The sequence below is a fragment of the Bombus flavifrons genome, chromosome 18 (genome assembly GCF_040668555.2).
Source record: "Bombus flavifrons isolate JBK064 chromosome 18, iyBomFlav1_principal, whole genome shotgun sequence".
In the NCBI taxonomy this organism is placed as follows: Eukaryota; Metazoa; Arthropoda; class Insecta; order Hymenoptera; family Apidae; genus Bombus; species Bombus flavifrons.
In genome coordinates, this window is record NC_138459.1 from 5592950 (window position 1) to 5609016 (window position 16067).

The 16067-nt window shown below is 34.5% G+C and overlaps 2 non-coding genes across 2 annotated transcripts; one reads left to right on the forward strand and one right to left on the reverse strand.

Moving 5' to 3' along the window:
- Positions 1-3581: 3581 nt before the first annotated feature.
- Positions 3582-3688, reverse strand: LOC138189192 (U6atac minor spliceosomal RNA). The gene has a single exon (XR_011175955.1). It is a non-coding gene; the product is annotated as a U6atac minor spliceosomal RNA (small nuclear RNA).
- A 5120-nt stretch (positions 3689-8808) lies between these two features.
- On the forward strand, positions 8809-8909 carry LOC138189200 (U6atac minor spliceosomal RNA). Its single transcript, XR_011175963.1, has one exon. It is a non-coding gene; the product is annotated as a U6atac minor spliceosomal RNA (small nuclear RNA).
- The last annotated feature ends 7158 nt before the right edge of the window (positions 8910-16067 follow it).

Sequence of the window (16067 nt, forward strand, 5' to 3'; positions counted from 1 at the left end):
TCTTTCTCTTTCCTCTTTCATTTCCCCCTTCATCACCTCCACTTGCTTTTCGAATATACCTTTTATTTCCTTTATCATTGTCTCCAATCCTCTTTCCATTTTCTCCATTTTTTCCATCATTACCTCCATTCCCTTCACCCCGGTTTGGTGTCCATTTTTCTCACAAGCTGTATTTGTCCAATGTATTTTTGAAATCTGCCTTATCATCCGCTTTACCCGTGTTCCTTGGTCTTCCTCTGTTTGTCGCCATCTGTCGTCTTCCTGCCTTACTTTGTTTGCCGTGCTTCTGACTTCCGAACCTCTTCGCTTCTAGTATTGCTTATTTGTATCTCTCTCTCGTTCCTGTCTTCGTTTCGCCTTCTTTTCACTTTCTCGTCGTATGCTCACCCTTTATTTTCCCTTCTTCGTGTCACTTTGTGCTTCCTTCTCCTTTCTCCCTTCACACTTCACTTTTTCCGCAGAGCTCTCCGTTCGCGTGTTACCAACGACCTGAACCAAACCGAAAGTCCATCATTCGTAATGATTATGCGTAATCAGAACACTCGAAAATTAATATTTTTTAATCACTTAATTTTTTCAAAACATCTTTTATAAATTAGTAGATTTTTTTTATTGCCAAGGAGAGTTAACTTTTTTTTAAATAACTTCTCTCGTAAGAATTTTGGGAATAATCGTTATTTTCGGCCACTGGTTGAAATATTTAAAGTTATTCATATTTTTTACCTTTTAGACAAAGTCAGAAAATCCTATGTAGCTTATAGGGATCTAGAAACAGCCAGATTAATTTATTCTAATTGTTTTTAGATGTTTTCACCAATTTATAATGTTCTATTACAAAGTATCGTAAATTAGATAGTCCTACCTATAAATATAGATAGGACATTTTACTGTATAACCACGTATATATGTTGTTACGAAACCACCAATTTCTTAACAAACTTATCTAGCTATCGTTTCTATTCCTTGTTTACTCCTTGCTATGTTTGTGTTTACGTATAAGTTGCACGTATATTTAAAAATATTAATTAAATATGTGTTGAGAATTTTGGATATTAATAGCCGAAATAATGATATAGGAACACTAAATTTACACTTGGAATTAATATTAGAATAGTTATACATTTATTTGATAAACGATTCCAAAGATATTCATCGATACACACTTGCACGCGTCTCAGCACTTTCTTCCATACCAGACTGTTAACTCAACAGTTTACATTCCTTTGTTTTCGAGACGCCGCCCTCGCACATGCTTGCACACACTGATATTTACATAAAAGTATCACAACCACGCAACTAACCTAGTTTAGCACATAAAATTATACATACCTCAATAATACGATTTCAAGTCGTTTCTAGATAAAAATGCCCTATTTCGCTTCTTCTATAAAATTAAAATGTTCTATCTGAAGCATTTAATTAATTAATACATTATTATCTATTTATTTATTATTTATTTTTCATTATCTATTACTATTATCTATGTATTATCTACCTGTACGCTTGGTTATAATTGTAGGTATAGGCTGTTACGAAAAGCTGACTAAATTAAATCGAATAAAGAACAGCAAGAATCACAGGAAGAAAATGTAGAAGCTCATTTTTTTCAGTGTCGAAGTGCCAGATAGAATACTAAGTAACGATAGAAAAGACAGTATCTGCATCAGATGGTAGGGTCTGATAGTATGGCTCAGAGCATTTGCATATACTGAAACAATGAAGAAGCACGGTTCTGCATTCCAATCAGGGTCATTCCACATCAAACCGATCATTTTTTGACATCAAAATTAGGAATTTTTTTCAGTGGCAAATCATATAATTTACGTGAATTGCTCATTTTCCTGAAAATGCAATCAGAAACTATTTTTGTAATCGAGTTGCTCCTTTGCAGCTTTAATGTGTAAGGTTTAACATATTTAAATGAAATTTCGTTCGCAATAAAAAATCAATACTTTCTGATGTTGGAAATTATGAACATACGTCTGCCTTTTAATTCTGAAAATTTTACTTCCAACTGATTTTCAAAAATTTTCAAATATTGAATCCGCCTTAAGCGTATGTAAGTACATGTCTGGCAATCGTCAAAAGATGGAATTTCCTTAGCCGTACTGCGTCTGAAATCCGCAGTCTGAGTCTTAAATCCGAATTGTATGGACAACATTGATCGCCTGTCTGCACCACTCACATAGCAACATGAGATGATACACGCTTCCGACGCTTGTGTTGATACACATGACACAGATGACTATGCTGATAGCATTGACAGTGTCACGTCGAGGATACAAGAAATCACGAAACCGATAGATCGCCGGTGATCTTCTCGCGTCGCAGTTCGAACGTTTCACGAATAAGGTGAAGAAATTGAACTTCGTATAAAATGATGGAATTTTTATTGTATAAATCCAGCAGAGTGACGGTTCAAATTGTTACAGCAGAATAATGTGCGAGCGCTAATTTAGAAGGGTTTTTATTTGGAGGTTTTAGTCCCTTTGGAGGAGTTATCGTCGGATGTATATCAGAGGCGGCTATTCAGATACTGTTTTGTTATTATTTCGATAGCTGTGGCATGCAGGATGTTTGGGCTACTTGATCACTGCTTCTGAGTAGGTGGCCCTCCTTGAGCATGTGACAACAACAATGTTGCTATTTTCCGACAAACGAGTTTACAGTGTTGCGTCGTGTGTTTAGATACTACGTGACTTTGCAATGATTTCGATAAACAACTGTATAATATATTCCTTTTTTAGCGTTTATTCACAAAACAGTTTTAAAATAATAATAACTATATAATAATATAATATAATAATAATAATAACATAATGGTATGAAATTGACTGAAATGCCGCAGATCAATAAAATATTAGTTATAATGAATCCAAACCAATGGCTTTAAAATTACAGTACTCACGGATTATAATTTCTTATATATAATTACAATATTTGCATTGATTATTTTATGCTTTCTTAGGACATACGAAAATTATGTTGATGAAATAAAATAAATAAATGAGATAAAAAAATATAAAATAAAATAAAAGAAAATAAAGTAATATATGATGATATAAATAAAATAAAACAAAATAATAAACTAACCAATTTACAAATAGAAACTTTTTACAAGCTTCTAAGTAACATTATGTCTAATTACATTATAAACTGCTTACGGTATTATCGCTACTCGTATAACATTTTTAATTTCATCATTCAAAGAAATATGTTTACTGAAGTTGATACAGAATGCCAGTAGGCTCCACTTTCTAACCACCAGTATGTATCCAAGTTTTGCCTATGATTATATTGTTCAAGTCTGGAATTTGGTAATTAATAGTGTAAATTCACTCAGTAATACTGTGTTGTATATCAAATTTTTTTATCTATTTCGCTTTCAATTACATGATGTCAATGGATCAAACATCTAGATTCGCAGCTAATATATTGTTCGAAATGCAATGCTCAAACGGATGTAGCTGTAAAGATCACTTGCTACAAAAAAAGTTTGATAAAGATTATTCGCCAGTGAGAAAAAATTATTAGCACCTGCGTTATACGGGAGGATAGCAGAATCCCTTGGCAGTCCCTCCAAAAAGATCTGATAGGTGCCGCCGAAAGGCGACAGTGCCTTACCATTTATATATGTGTTTTATCCTTGTCTACGGGAGTGTTAAATGTCAGTCCTTTCAAACTACAAAAAAATTTTTTTTTTTTTTACGTGGAGGAAATCTTCATAGACACCTTACCACCCTGTGGGGGCGGGCAGAAGGTAGTGCCGGATTCTTACCGGCTAAAACCTCCACGGGCGGGACGGTGGTAAAAGACCAGTGCGAGTTGATCGTCGGAGCGCCCCTGGTGTGCTTAACGCCATGCACCTATAACCAAGACTCTCAGTAAGTACCAACAACACACGCAAGGAAGGGGCTGACCGCTTGCCTGTTATATATTATACTTGTAAGAGAAATTTTGGTTTTTCCATCCCTTTATTGAAATCTCTTTTCCCGAGGATTCGAACTCGCGACGCGTCGTCTTCAGTTCTGTGCCTTAACGAGCGTAGCTGGCTGCCCCGCCGAGCTTCTGGCTGATTCGAAAGTATTTGATTCCTAATGTAGCAATGTATATCATAGGAAGTATTTTAATTAGCTTCTTGAGGGAGATGTACATTTTTTAAAGCCCTCTCAAAATACAAGGGATAAAGGTAAATAATTCCCGTAATTAAATCATTATTATTAAATCTATTATGAAGCTTTTAATAATATATTCTTGCTGCTATTATAGTTCTTGTAGTCAGAGATGGCCGTTCTAAAAGAATTCCTGCCTCTTCTAATGCACTTATTTTCAAGATGCCTAACCTTGCATCTTCCATCGCACTGGCAGAGATTTTATAACATATGGGATTAGCATAAGTTATAAATAGGTCTAATTAATAATTTGTAACAAAAGATTTTAACCTCAAGATTTAGATTTAGGTTATTAAAAAAATATATGTCGGAGATGAAAGGACATCGGAGCCTTCCCTTTGGAACATCGGGAAAATCCCTTAACACCGTAATCTAGATTCTATCATAGGCGTAATTAAACAATTGTCGTCTTTCGATCCGATTGTATTTGTTCGAGATTTGTGATAATGAGCTTGGGCTCGAGGCAACAGCCAGTCGCCGAACGTAGCCGCGGTCACGGGATGAACGCTTTGTCTAACGAAGGTATGGAGTAATTCTATAGCTCTCCTTAAAAGAAATATCTCTGGTGACACGCGACAGTAAACATTCCAACGGTTTCTGTCCCGTGGCTCGTCACACGCAGACCCTATACTTCGAGTAAGATGATTGCCAGATGTCGATGCGTCTCCGCAGTACATGTTCGGCTAGTCTGTGGGCCTGTTGTAAACCTTAAGATTTAGTTGACTAAAGTCCTGTAGACAGACAAACAATCTTTGTCCCAACTACGGAAAGGTAGGGGAGACCTATTTTTCAACGAACGGCGTCTCCCATTAGCAACTTTCCCTCGAGGGTGGCTAGCATCTTTTTCTAACCACCGATATGGAGATTGACCAATTAGCAGCAACGTCAATTTTCCTTACTTTCTGAACGTAGGCTTTCCTCGACGAATCCGATGATCTCGTGCCCTTAGACACACCCCATATAGTTTTCCACTGTGGCATTATCGACACGGAAACTCTCTCTCTCTCTCTCTCTCTCTCTCTCTTTCTCGTGATCTCATCGACTAAAGAGTAACGTCTTTACGATCAGTGATTATTTCACGTTTTACCAACAAAGAGTCAGACTTAGATTTTGTGAGAACGTTCATCTATCATCCCGTTGACCGCGGATTCGTAATCGAACCTGAGACCATTGTCACTAGTGTCGCGAGCGCCTAATCACCGTGGTTGATTGTCACATCTGTGGTATCCATACTTGTGTTAATAAACCGTACCTTTGTTACACCGCAACGATGGCTAATTTCAATGAAGATTCATCAAACACCCACAACCCTATCCTCAACGTCACCCCGACATATAAATAAGTATCCTAAACTCAGAGCCAAAGAGACAACCAATCAAATACCCAGCCCTCCTAAATTCACTACTACTTCAATCTCCTATGCCCAAGCAGTACAAGGAAACCAAAATAATCCGAATAGCCACAGGGACCATTCTCAAAATAGTGTCCCCAATTCACAAAACACAGACAACGTCTCTAGACTTGAAAAGCTAATAGAAAGACAATGTGAACAAATAAATAATTTGCTATCACTATTAACACTCATCATGGATAAATTAATACGCTCTGACGCAAAATAAAACCAAGACGCATAGCTCTTAGGAATGCCAACGGTCTAGCTCAACACAAATTAAAACTAGAACTCTTCCTAAAACAACAGCAAATCGACGTAATGCTCCTATCTGAAAACCCACTTCACCTACAAAAACTATCTGAAGATAAACGGTTGTAACTTCTACCATACCCAACATCTCAGTGGAAAGGCTCACGGTGGCACCGGAATTATTATCAAAGCCAGCATTCAGCATTACGAGATTCCATCGTTCCAGAAGGACTACCTCCAAGCTACAAACGTAGGGATAGAAGATTGCCATGGCACGATCACCACCTCAGCAGTATATTGTCCTCCTAGACACTCCATTTCTAAAGAAGACTTTGATAACTTCCTTGATGCTCTGAGTAATAAATTCATAGCTGGAGAAGACTATAACGCCGAACATACCCAATGGGGCAGCAGACTGAGCACAGTAAGAGGCAAAAATCTCTTAAACAGCATAAACACCAACAGACTCAACTACCTCACCACATATGAACCCACTTACTGGCCCACTGACACTAACAAAATACCTGATTTACTTGACTTCTCTATAACTAAAAATATCTCGCCAAGATACGTCCAAATCAACTCGTCGGCTGATCTCTCTTCTCATCATTCCCCCGTGACAGCAACTGTCAGTTGAACAATTATCGAATTATCTATTCATAACCAACTCACCAACTGGCAGCTCTTTAGAGAAGTCTTTATTCACTCAACTTCAGCCTTAACTTCACTAAAAACTAATGAAGATATCGAAGCAGCCACGGAATACTTAAACATAAGTATAATAAATGCTATCCGCTCCTCCACACCCACTAAGACTTCTATCAGCAAACGTGAATATCCCCATTACATATTCAAAAAAAATAGCAGAAAAACGTAAGAAAGACTAAGAAGAGTATGGCAGACCCATAGAACACCGGATGATAAACGCAAACTAAACGACGCAACTAGAAAGCTAACCAAAATCATCAAAAAATATAAAAACGACTGTTTTCAAAAATATCTCGCCAATTTGTCCCCCACAGCTGACTCCAACTACTCACTATGGAATGCTTCCAGGAAACTCACGCGTCCCCCGCAAATAATCCCACCAATTCGCTGTCCGCAAGGCGGATAGGCACGTAACTCTAAAGAAAAAGCCAACTTGTTCGCTAAACACCTATCCAACGAATTTAAACCTCATTCCTCCAATATTGCCCCGGAAATAACGGAATACTTGCACTCTCCCTTCCAAATGTCTCCTCCTATTAAACGTTCCACTTCTCTAGAGGTTACAGAATTAATCCGTATATGTAATAGAGCAATCAAGGAAGTTCCCATAAAAGGGATTTCACTCATCACATCAATTTTCAATGCAACCCTTCGTCTTGAATATTATCCGAAGCCCTGGAAAATATCAGTGATAATTCTCATCCCTAAATCCAGAGAACCAATACAAGAAATTAGCTCCTTCCGCCCAAATAAAAAAAAACCTTCTTATGATCAAACCGAAAGCAATGTCTATCGCCCTCACCATCCTAGCCAAAATTGTCCTAAACGAATCGCTTATCTGTGTGGCCTTAGACACACCTACACCTAGCTTTCCTCCGCCACATCATCCTCACTAAAACTTACTAATTGTCTATCTTTAGAATAGTCAACATCTCTTTGCCGAGTTTCTACCCTTAAACCAATCACCTACTTAATTTATATAAAGTTATTAGAGTATAGTGTAATTTATACGTGTCAATTCAGTATATATCTCAATTGTGACTATTAAGTGTATAATAAAGTGTAATAAAAAGTTTTAGATGGTTGGAAATGTCGGCCAGCGCCACTCACCCAATTTAACGTCGGATTTCTTCAACTGCGTTTGAAGCGCTCTTAAACCCGAATCAAATGGACGACATTTATATCATCTATCTGGGAAAATAACATAGTGATACCAGTTGCGATATACACACCCGTCGCTTGTATTAATACACATACAACTTGTAATAAACATGTGAAAATTTCGCTAACGGATATGTAGGGCTATGTTGGCTAATAAAAACCTCTTTTATTCGTGTATCTTAAAGCTCGGTGCAGATGAGCCATATTTTATCGTAGAACATCGTTCCGGTGCCGTTGGAAAAGCAGAGAAAGAAATAAAGTTCTCCTGTTTCACAAAAGAAGGATACATACATATGTATTTTCTTCTTCTTCCAACCCATTGCCGTTGCGGTCATTTGTTGCAAATTCGATCGTTTACATCGGACCTAAATCTTGAGCTGAAAACCTTCTGTTACAAATTATTAATTAGACCTATTTATAACTTATGCTAATCCCATATGTTATAAAATCTCTGCCAGTGCGATGGAAAACGCAATGCTAGGCATCTTGAAAATAAGAGCATTAGAAGAGGCAGGAATTCTTTTAGAACAGCCATCTCTTACTACAAGAATTATAATAGCAGCAGAAATATATTATTAAGAGCTTCATAATAGATTTAATAATAATGATTTAATTAAGGGAATTATTTACCTTTATCTCTTGTATCTTGAGAGGGCTATGAAAAATGTACATCTCCTTCAAGAAGCTAATTAGAATACTTTCTATATGCATTGCCACATAGAGAATCAAATACTTTCCAATCAGCTAGAAGATCGGCGGGGCAGCCAGCTATGCTCGTTAAGGCCCAGAATTGAAGACGACGCGTCGCGAGTTCGAATCCTCGGCATTCAAGAACGGAAAAAAAGGAACGGAAAAATCAAGATTTCTCTTCACGACAGGCAAGCGGCCAGTCCCTCCCTTGCTTGAGCTGTGGGTGCACTTTCTGGGAGTGCGCTTGGTAAAGGTGTTTGGTGATAAGCACCAAGGGGCCCGAGGACCACACTCGCGCGCACACTGGTCTACCGTCGTCCCGCCCGTGGAGGTTTTAGCCGGTAAGAATCCGGCACTACCTTCTACCCATCTGCACAAGGGTGTTAAGGTGTCTATGAAGATTTCCTCCACGTAAAAAAAAAAAAAAAATTTTTTTTGTAGTACGGAAGGTGACACGTTTAACACTCCCGTAGACAAGGATGGAACACATATATAAATGGTTAGGTGAGATTATTTTCAATCAAAAATGAATTTTTGATCAATATCCAAACGTGTTATGTTGTATACCAATTGTATAAATAACAAGAAAGGATTAGTATATCCTTTTAAACTTTGCACGCTGCACAAAAATACAGAACACATTTACTCGCAATATATTCTAATAGAGTTTCATTCGCTTGAAAAGACACAAAAGATTTTGTCGACATTTCTTAAACATGATCGAAATTGATTGCAATATACTTGCGTCTGCAGTTTACTATTGAAACAGACGATTATCAGACACACGTTTGTTGTACACACTCAATATTTGAAAATTTTTGAAAATCAGTTACATGTAAAATTTTCAAAATTGAAAGACAGACGCGTGTTTATTATTTCCAACATCTCAAAATATTGATTTTTTAATGCGAACAAAATTTCATTTAAATATGTTAAACCATACACATTAAAACTGCAAAGGAGCAACTCGATTACAAAAATAGTTTGTGAATTGCATTTTCATGAAAATGAGCAACTCACGTAAATTATATGATATTTCGCTGAAAAAATTTTTAACTTGTACGTGAAAAAATGATGGATTCGATGTGGAATGAGCCTTATTGGAAAACAGAAGCGTGTTTCTTCATTGTTTCAGTATATGCAAATGGGTCTGAGCCATATATCAGACGCTACCATCTGATGTTTATACTGTCTTTTCTATCGTTACTTAGTATTGTATCTGGCACTTGGAGGCTGTAAAAACTGAGGTTTTACATTTTCTTCCTGTGATTCTTGCGTTTCTTTATTCGATTTAATTTAGGCAGCTTTTCGTAACAACCAATACCTACAATTATAACTAATGGTACAGGTAGATAATACATAGATAATAGCAATAGATAATGAAAAATAAATAACAAATAAATAGATAATAATGTATTAATTAATTAAATGCTTCAGATAGAACATTTTAATTTTATGAAAGAGCGAAATAGGACATTTTTATCTAGAAACGACTTGAAATCGTATTATTGAGATATGTATAATTTTATGTGCTAGACTAGGTTAGCTGCGTAGTAGTGATACATGTATGTGAATATCGGTGTGTGGAAGATCGTGTGTGCGCGGCGTCACGAAAATAAAGGAATGTGAACTGTTGAGTTAACAGTCTGGTATGGAAGAAAGTGTTGAGACGCGTGCAAGTGGTGTATCGATGAATATCTTTGAAATCCTTTATCAAATGAATATATAACTATTCTAATATAAATTCTAATTGTAAATTTAGTGTTCCTATACCATTATTTCGGCTATTAAGATCCAAATTTCTGAAGATATATTTAATTAATATTTTTAAATATACGTACAGCTTATACGTAAACACAAACATAGTAAGGAGAAAACGAAGAATAGAAGTGAAAGCTAGAAAAATTTGTTAAGAAATTAGTGGTTTCAACATATGTACGTGGTATTGCGATAAAATGTCCTATCGATTTTTAAAGGTAGGACCATTTAATTTACGACACTTTGTAATACAACATTATAAATTGGTAAAGACATCTAAAAAACAATTAGAGTAAATAAATCATGCTGTTTCTAGATCCCTGCAAGCTGCATAGGATTTTCTGACTTTGTTTAAAAGGTAAATAATACGAAGAACTTGAAATATTTCAACTAGTGGGCAAAAATAACAATTATTCGCAAAATTCTTACGAGAGAAGTTATTTAAAAAAAGAAAGCTCTCCTTGGCAATAAAAAGAACCTACTAAATTATAAAAGGTGTTTTGAAAAAATTAAGTGATTAAAAAATATTAATTTTTGAGTGTTCTGATTACGAATAATTATTAGAAATGTTCTACGATCTCTACGGTTACCGATAACTATTATCAACGATAAACATTGTTTATGGTTATCCATAACCATTACTGTAATGTAATTTTTAGTTATTGATAATCATTATGTGACGGAATTTGTAACTAAAGAAGTTTGAGTAATTATAATGATTATTTCTGATCAACAGAATTTAAAATAATTGTAAGATGCTAACGTTTATACTATAACTTTGTAAATTTGGGTTACAAGTGTCATAGTCCCTGATTCGAACATATTTTAAAAAATGAAAAAATGCTACACAGAACATTTCAATTAATTGTAATAAGCGCAGTAAAAGAAATTTGGTCTTAAAGTTCGTTTTTCTTTCTTCTTTAGAGAGAATCCAAGAATGTGCTGTGTGGAAATACCCGAAGCCCTTTCCAAGGCACCTCGAATCGCGTTAGTCACGGCCAATGTAAGGAAGCAAGAGGGTGGCACTTAGGGTCGAAGAAAAATCGGAAACCACTGTGATTACTACGGAAATGGATGGAGTCAAAAAGACAAGAAAATCGAAAATTGTCCCAAGGATACGTCTGTTAGTTTCTAATTGAGGGTACTTTCCCAATTGTTTCGCAAAAGGTAATGTTGATAGTAACTGCTGGTAAATATGCATTTATATCCATAAACGGATATTCGTGAGATTACAGAAATTAGGTAACAATGGTTGTAAGTTGAGTTTATAATATTTACTGATCGTTTTGGCGCGTTTACGGAACATTTTAGAGCACTGAATAATAAAATTTAATCATAATACAGATCTGAAGAAAATCATGTTGAATTTCTGAAAAATGGTATCTAAATGTGTAGATGTGAAGAAAATTGTGGTAAATTTCTGAAGGATACCTAGTATAAATTTCTTGCACAGAATATCGTGTAATTATCGTGTAATTATCGTATAAACGGATGTAATTAGATGATGTTGATTGTAAAGATTTTGTAAGTTTCACGGAATATTTTGCAGGAGAGAGCATGATGATAAGAATGAAGATCTGTGTGTAGGTAATGCAATTTGTACTTGCACTGACATGGAAAGAAGAATAGACGATATAAGATAATATTTTTTCGTTTGAGGCATCATTTTCCAGGATAATTAGGTTTGAACTTTATACATTATGTAAAGTAGAACATATTTTGCTTGACTAATTAATTTTCCTTTTTTATTTATTATTTACTTTTTTTTTTTTATTAAGTTTAGGCTGGACTACATAAACATGCGTCTACTCCAAAATGAAGTGTAATCGCAACATAAATTATATTAAAGCTTTTTGCGAATATCTTGGAAACTAAAGCCAAGTTGCGATAACATGTATAAAAAAAAGTTGTCCAAAATGATGACCTTGACAACACGTCTGAAAATCATGAAAATCGGTGAGGTGTGCTCTTTCGTATGTAATTACTTAAATAAGTTTTATATTTACATAATGAAAAATAATACGATATATATCTCAATCTTTACCATTTATTTATTAATAATATTAACAAGAACACCATTATTGTTGACAAAACAACAACGTATGATTCGTATTATTCATTTCGATAATGTATTATTATTCAAGGCTCGAACAATTTCTCTAAATAGTACAACATGAATATATATTAGCAGATGATATAATGTAGCTTTGTAAATTTGGACGGTAATACGACTGAAAATTGGGCTGATGAAGCAAAAACTTACGGTTGTTTGAAACTGGCAACGTATCTAGATATGCATGCGTTCAATTGCATGCACTGGACAAATTTCATCGATTAATTCCGAAACTAAACGTAATATTGGAATTATAACTTGGAACAATGTTTCCAACAACTAAAACAATCTAAAACAACCTTTAAACGCTCGATTTTCAAAAAAATAGGCCTAGTGAAAAATCACTTTTTTTCGTGATAAATCATTATTTGTTTGAAACAATCTAGGACAAATGTAGAACAACTTGGAACAACAACAAAAAATTCGAGAATTAAGAAATGGCGTACTAACTACATACACCGAATTTATCTTATCTAAAAATCTGCCTTCCCAAAATACCTGATACGTAAAATAATGCATATAAGTTGTTGTTACTATAATTGTATAACTATTTCGGAACATTTAATTAATGTAATAGCGAAGTATACTTGATAGCATCGAAGTAGAATTAGTTTAATGATAGCAATACTGAGCATTGGATAATTCGCAGGAATAAATAAATATTAGAATTTTATTTAGAAATATAAGATCTTTATATTTGGCGTTGTTTGTGAAAACATTCGTTAAGGATACGTTCGTTCGCTGATTAATACTAGAACTACCGATAGTTGGTCTTTAAAAGATAATAATAATAATAATTAATAATAATAATAATAAAATATTATAATAATAAATAATAATAATAAAATAATAATAATAATAAATAAAATAATAATAATAATTAATAATAAAATATTTTTATATTTATTGATTTATTACTTTCTTACAGAAGCAATTCCATGTTATGTAGTACATTTTTGGTATTATTGATCCATCTGGGACCATAATCTTGAAACGACAGTTAACACATTTATAAAATCGTAGAACCAGTCGTTTTGACTGCTGTGGTATTTCTAGCGTTAGCATCTAGCGATCGATCCGGAATTTTCCTCATAACCGATATCGTCATATCGAATGATACGCGGTAAAAATTTGAAAAACGTGTGACAAGTTGTAGAAATCGAGGAAACTGGTTAATTGGGATTCGATAAACAGATTGCAGCACTGTTTTACACTCTGACAAGTACCTATCATTTTGACTGGTATTGGTATAAATAACCTTGATAGAAAATTATTTTCAATTTGAATACATAAAAAACAAAATAAAATTCATTATATTATTCTTTTAGTTATCGTTGCGAAAGTCGTTACATCAGTGCGGAAAAAAATATAACATGTAGTAGGAATTTGAAAATAAAATTGTAAAACCAGTCAATTTGGCTGGTGTGGTAGTGCTAGTGTTAAATAATAGGTTCATTCATTGTACGATAATTAAAAGTATACAACAAGAATCCTTTTAGCTAATTTATTTAATTAGATTACAAATTCCTTAAATTAAGGACATTTCTCTTCATTTTGATAATAATACCGTATGATAAAAGAATCTGTTATTTAATAAGGTTTTGGGGTTATAAAATAACGATTCACTTAGATTCGTTTTCTCCAATATATTTCAGTCTAACAATTCAGTCTTATAACACGTCTTACCACACAGGAATCTCCAAGTCAATAGAACAACGTGGTCGACTTCTAAGACAAAAGAGCGTCGTTAGAAGTCGTACCAACTTAGCTTGTAGCAACCAGCGATCATACCAACTTAACATTTCTCAACAGAATCTTCTTTTCTTACTTCCTCTTTACCTACAACATTAGAACAACCCAGAACAAAACTATGAAAAGTGGAACACGCATATAAGACTGATTTTGCTCTTGCATGGATGTCGTTTGTCGGCTCGTGTTCCAGTTTTCAAATTTTTGTTCTGGGTTGTTCTAGTGATGTAAGTATGTGTTCCAAAGAAGAACCTTTTACCGTAATACTATTCTATATAAAATCAAAATATTCACTATGAAGACATTCACTTTTTTTGGAATTATTTCTGAAATCTTCTGAGATAAATCATTATTTGTTTGGAACAATACGAGATTTAAAAACTTTGATGCTAACTTCATACAGGCGGAAAGCTTGCAGTTTATTTTTACGATCATTTTTACGTAACCTTAAAAGTTCAAGACATTGTATAATATGTCACGTGTTTAATCTTCGTCCCATTGGATCTTTAGAAAGTTGCACGAATAGTTTTCGTGAAACGGTCTCATATCAACAAAATAGCTACGAATAAAGACTGTAAACAAATATGTTTGATCGACAGATTGAAAATTTAAACAAATTTCCTGTTGCTTCAAATGTCCTAATTTTAATGTTAACGTTACTCTTGCTTCTTTAACACGTTGACTGCCACGCGTGTTTTCAAAGAAATCTACGTCAGGCCACGCGTACAGCAGTACCAAGCGTTCTCTGCTAGGTGCTCCCATCGATATTTTAGTACTGCGAATCGCTCAAGCGGTGGTCTCAAGAATGATCTTTCGTTTCGTTTGTTCGCAACATTAAAACCACTAGCTGTTGTTGAATATAAGGAAGGAAAGTGTGGTATAGATTATTCCGACCAAATGGTTTCTTATGCTACCTCAATTAGAAAAGGAATCAAATGGTACAGAAAACTTGGCATTCGTTTCTTTCTGGGAATTTCTGTTGTAAACGTTTTGACGGTTTACAAAATTGCAACATGAAAAAGTATAAATATTAGAATATTTAGACGATTATTAGTTGCAAAATTATTATGGTTGTCTGAAAATACAAAAAATCCTTGTCTTCGACGAAGTCAGCATAATATCGCCGTTCGGAAAAATGATTCCGGAAGAAGCATTAGACGCGCATGCGAACTATGTTATGCAAATAAAAGACGTCGAATGGACCGAACAAAGGCACAAAAAAATTTGAAGAAAACAACAACTTATTGTCCAAATTGTCCCGACCAACCTCAGCTATGTATACAATGCTTTAAAGTTTTACGTTCTAAATAATTTGTTTAATAAACCATTTTCGTATTTTTATTTTATAACGATTCAACTATTATTACAATTATTATTAATTAACAATTTATTATTATGGAATATCTTTTCAAATATCTACGACGATCCTTCGCAAGTAGTCAAATAAGCGACACCCTAATATGAGTTACGTGGCCTGAGCAGAAACTTTGCTGACATCCGAATACGGGTATAAATACTATAAGTAAATTTTACTTTATGTATAAAAGGCAAGCTATTTTCGATCAAAATAGATAATAATTCGATTATTACTATAGAAATCAGAATTATAGTGATCTTTGTTTATTATATAGATTTATTTATTGCGATTGAAATAGAGAATTATAACTATTTAATTAGAACTTGTTATTGGACTATTGTTGTGAATTAGAATGTAGTAAGAATGTAGAATGTTGTGTATTGTTGTGAATTAGAATGTAGTAAGTAATGTGATATCAACTAAGGACAACTAAATTGATAGTTCACAACTCAACTTACAACTTACAACCAACAGCCCACAACTTATGAGCAACGATTGACCCGCAACTACTCGCAGCTTACTCGCAACTGCCCCACTAGTCACAACTCAGTCATAACTCTAACTACAATTATTGACTACTGATTATTGACCCTTCTCTCCACCAACACTTCCTTTTTATACCAGAGTTTTCGGTATTACTACAACGTACACGTGTTTTACAACAGTCGACTCAACACGGTCACGTACACCTTTCTTAACACGTTGAATGCTCCGCCA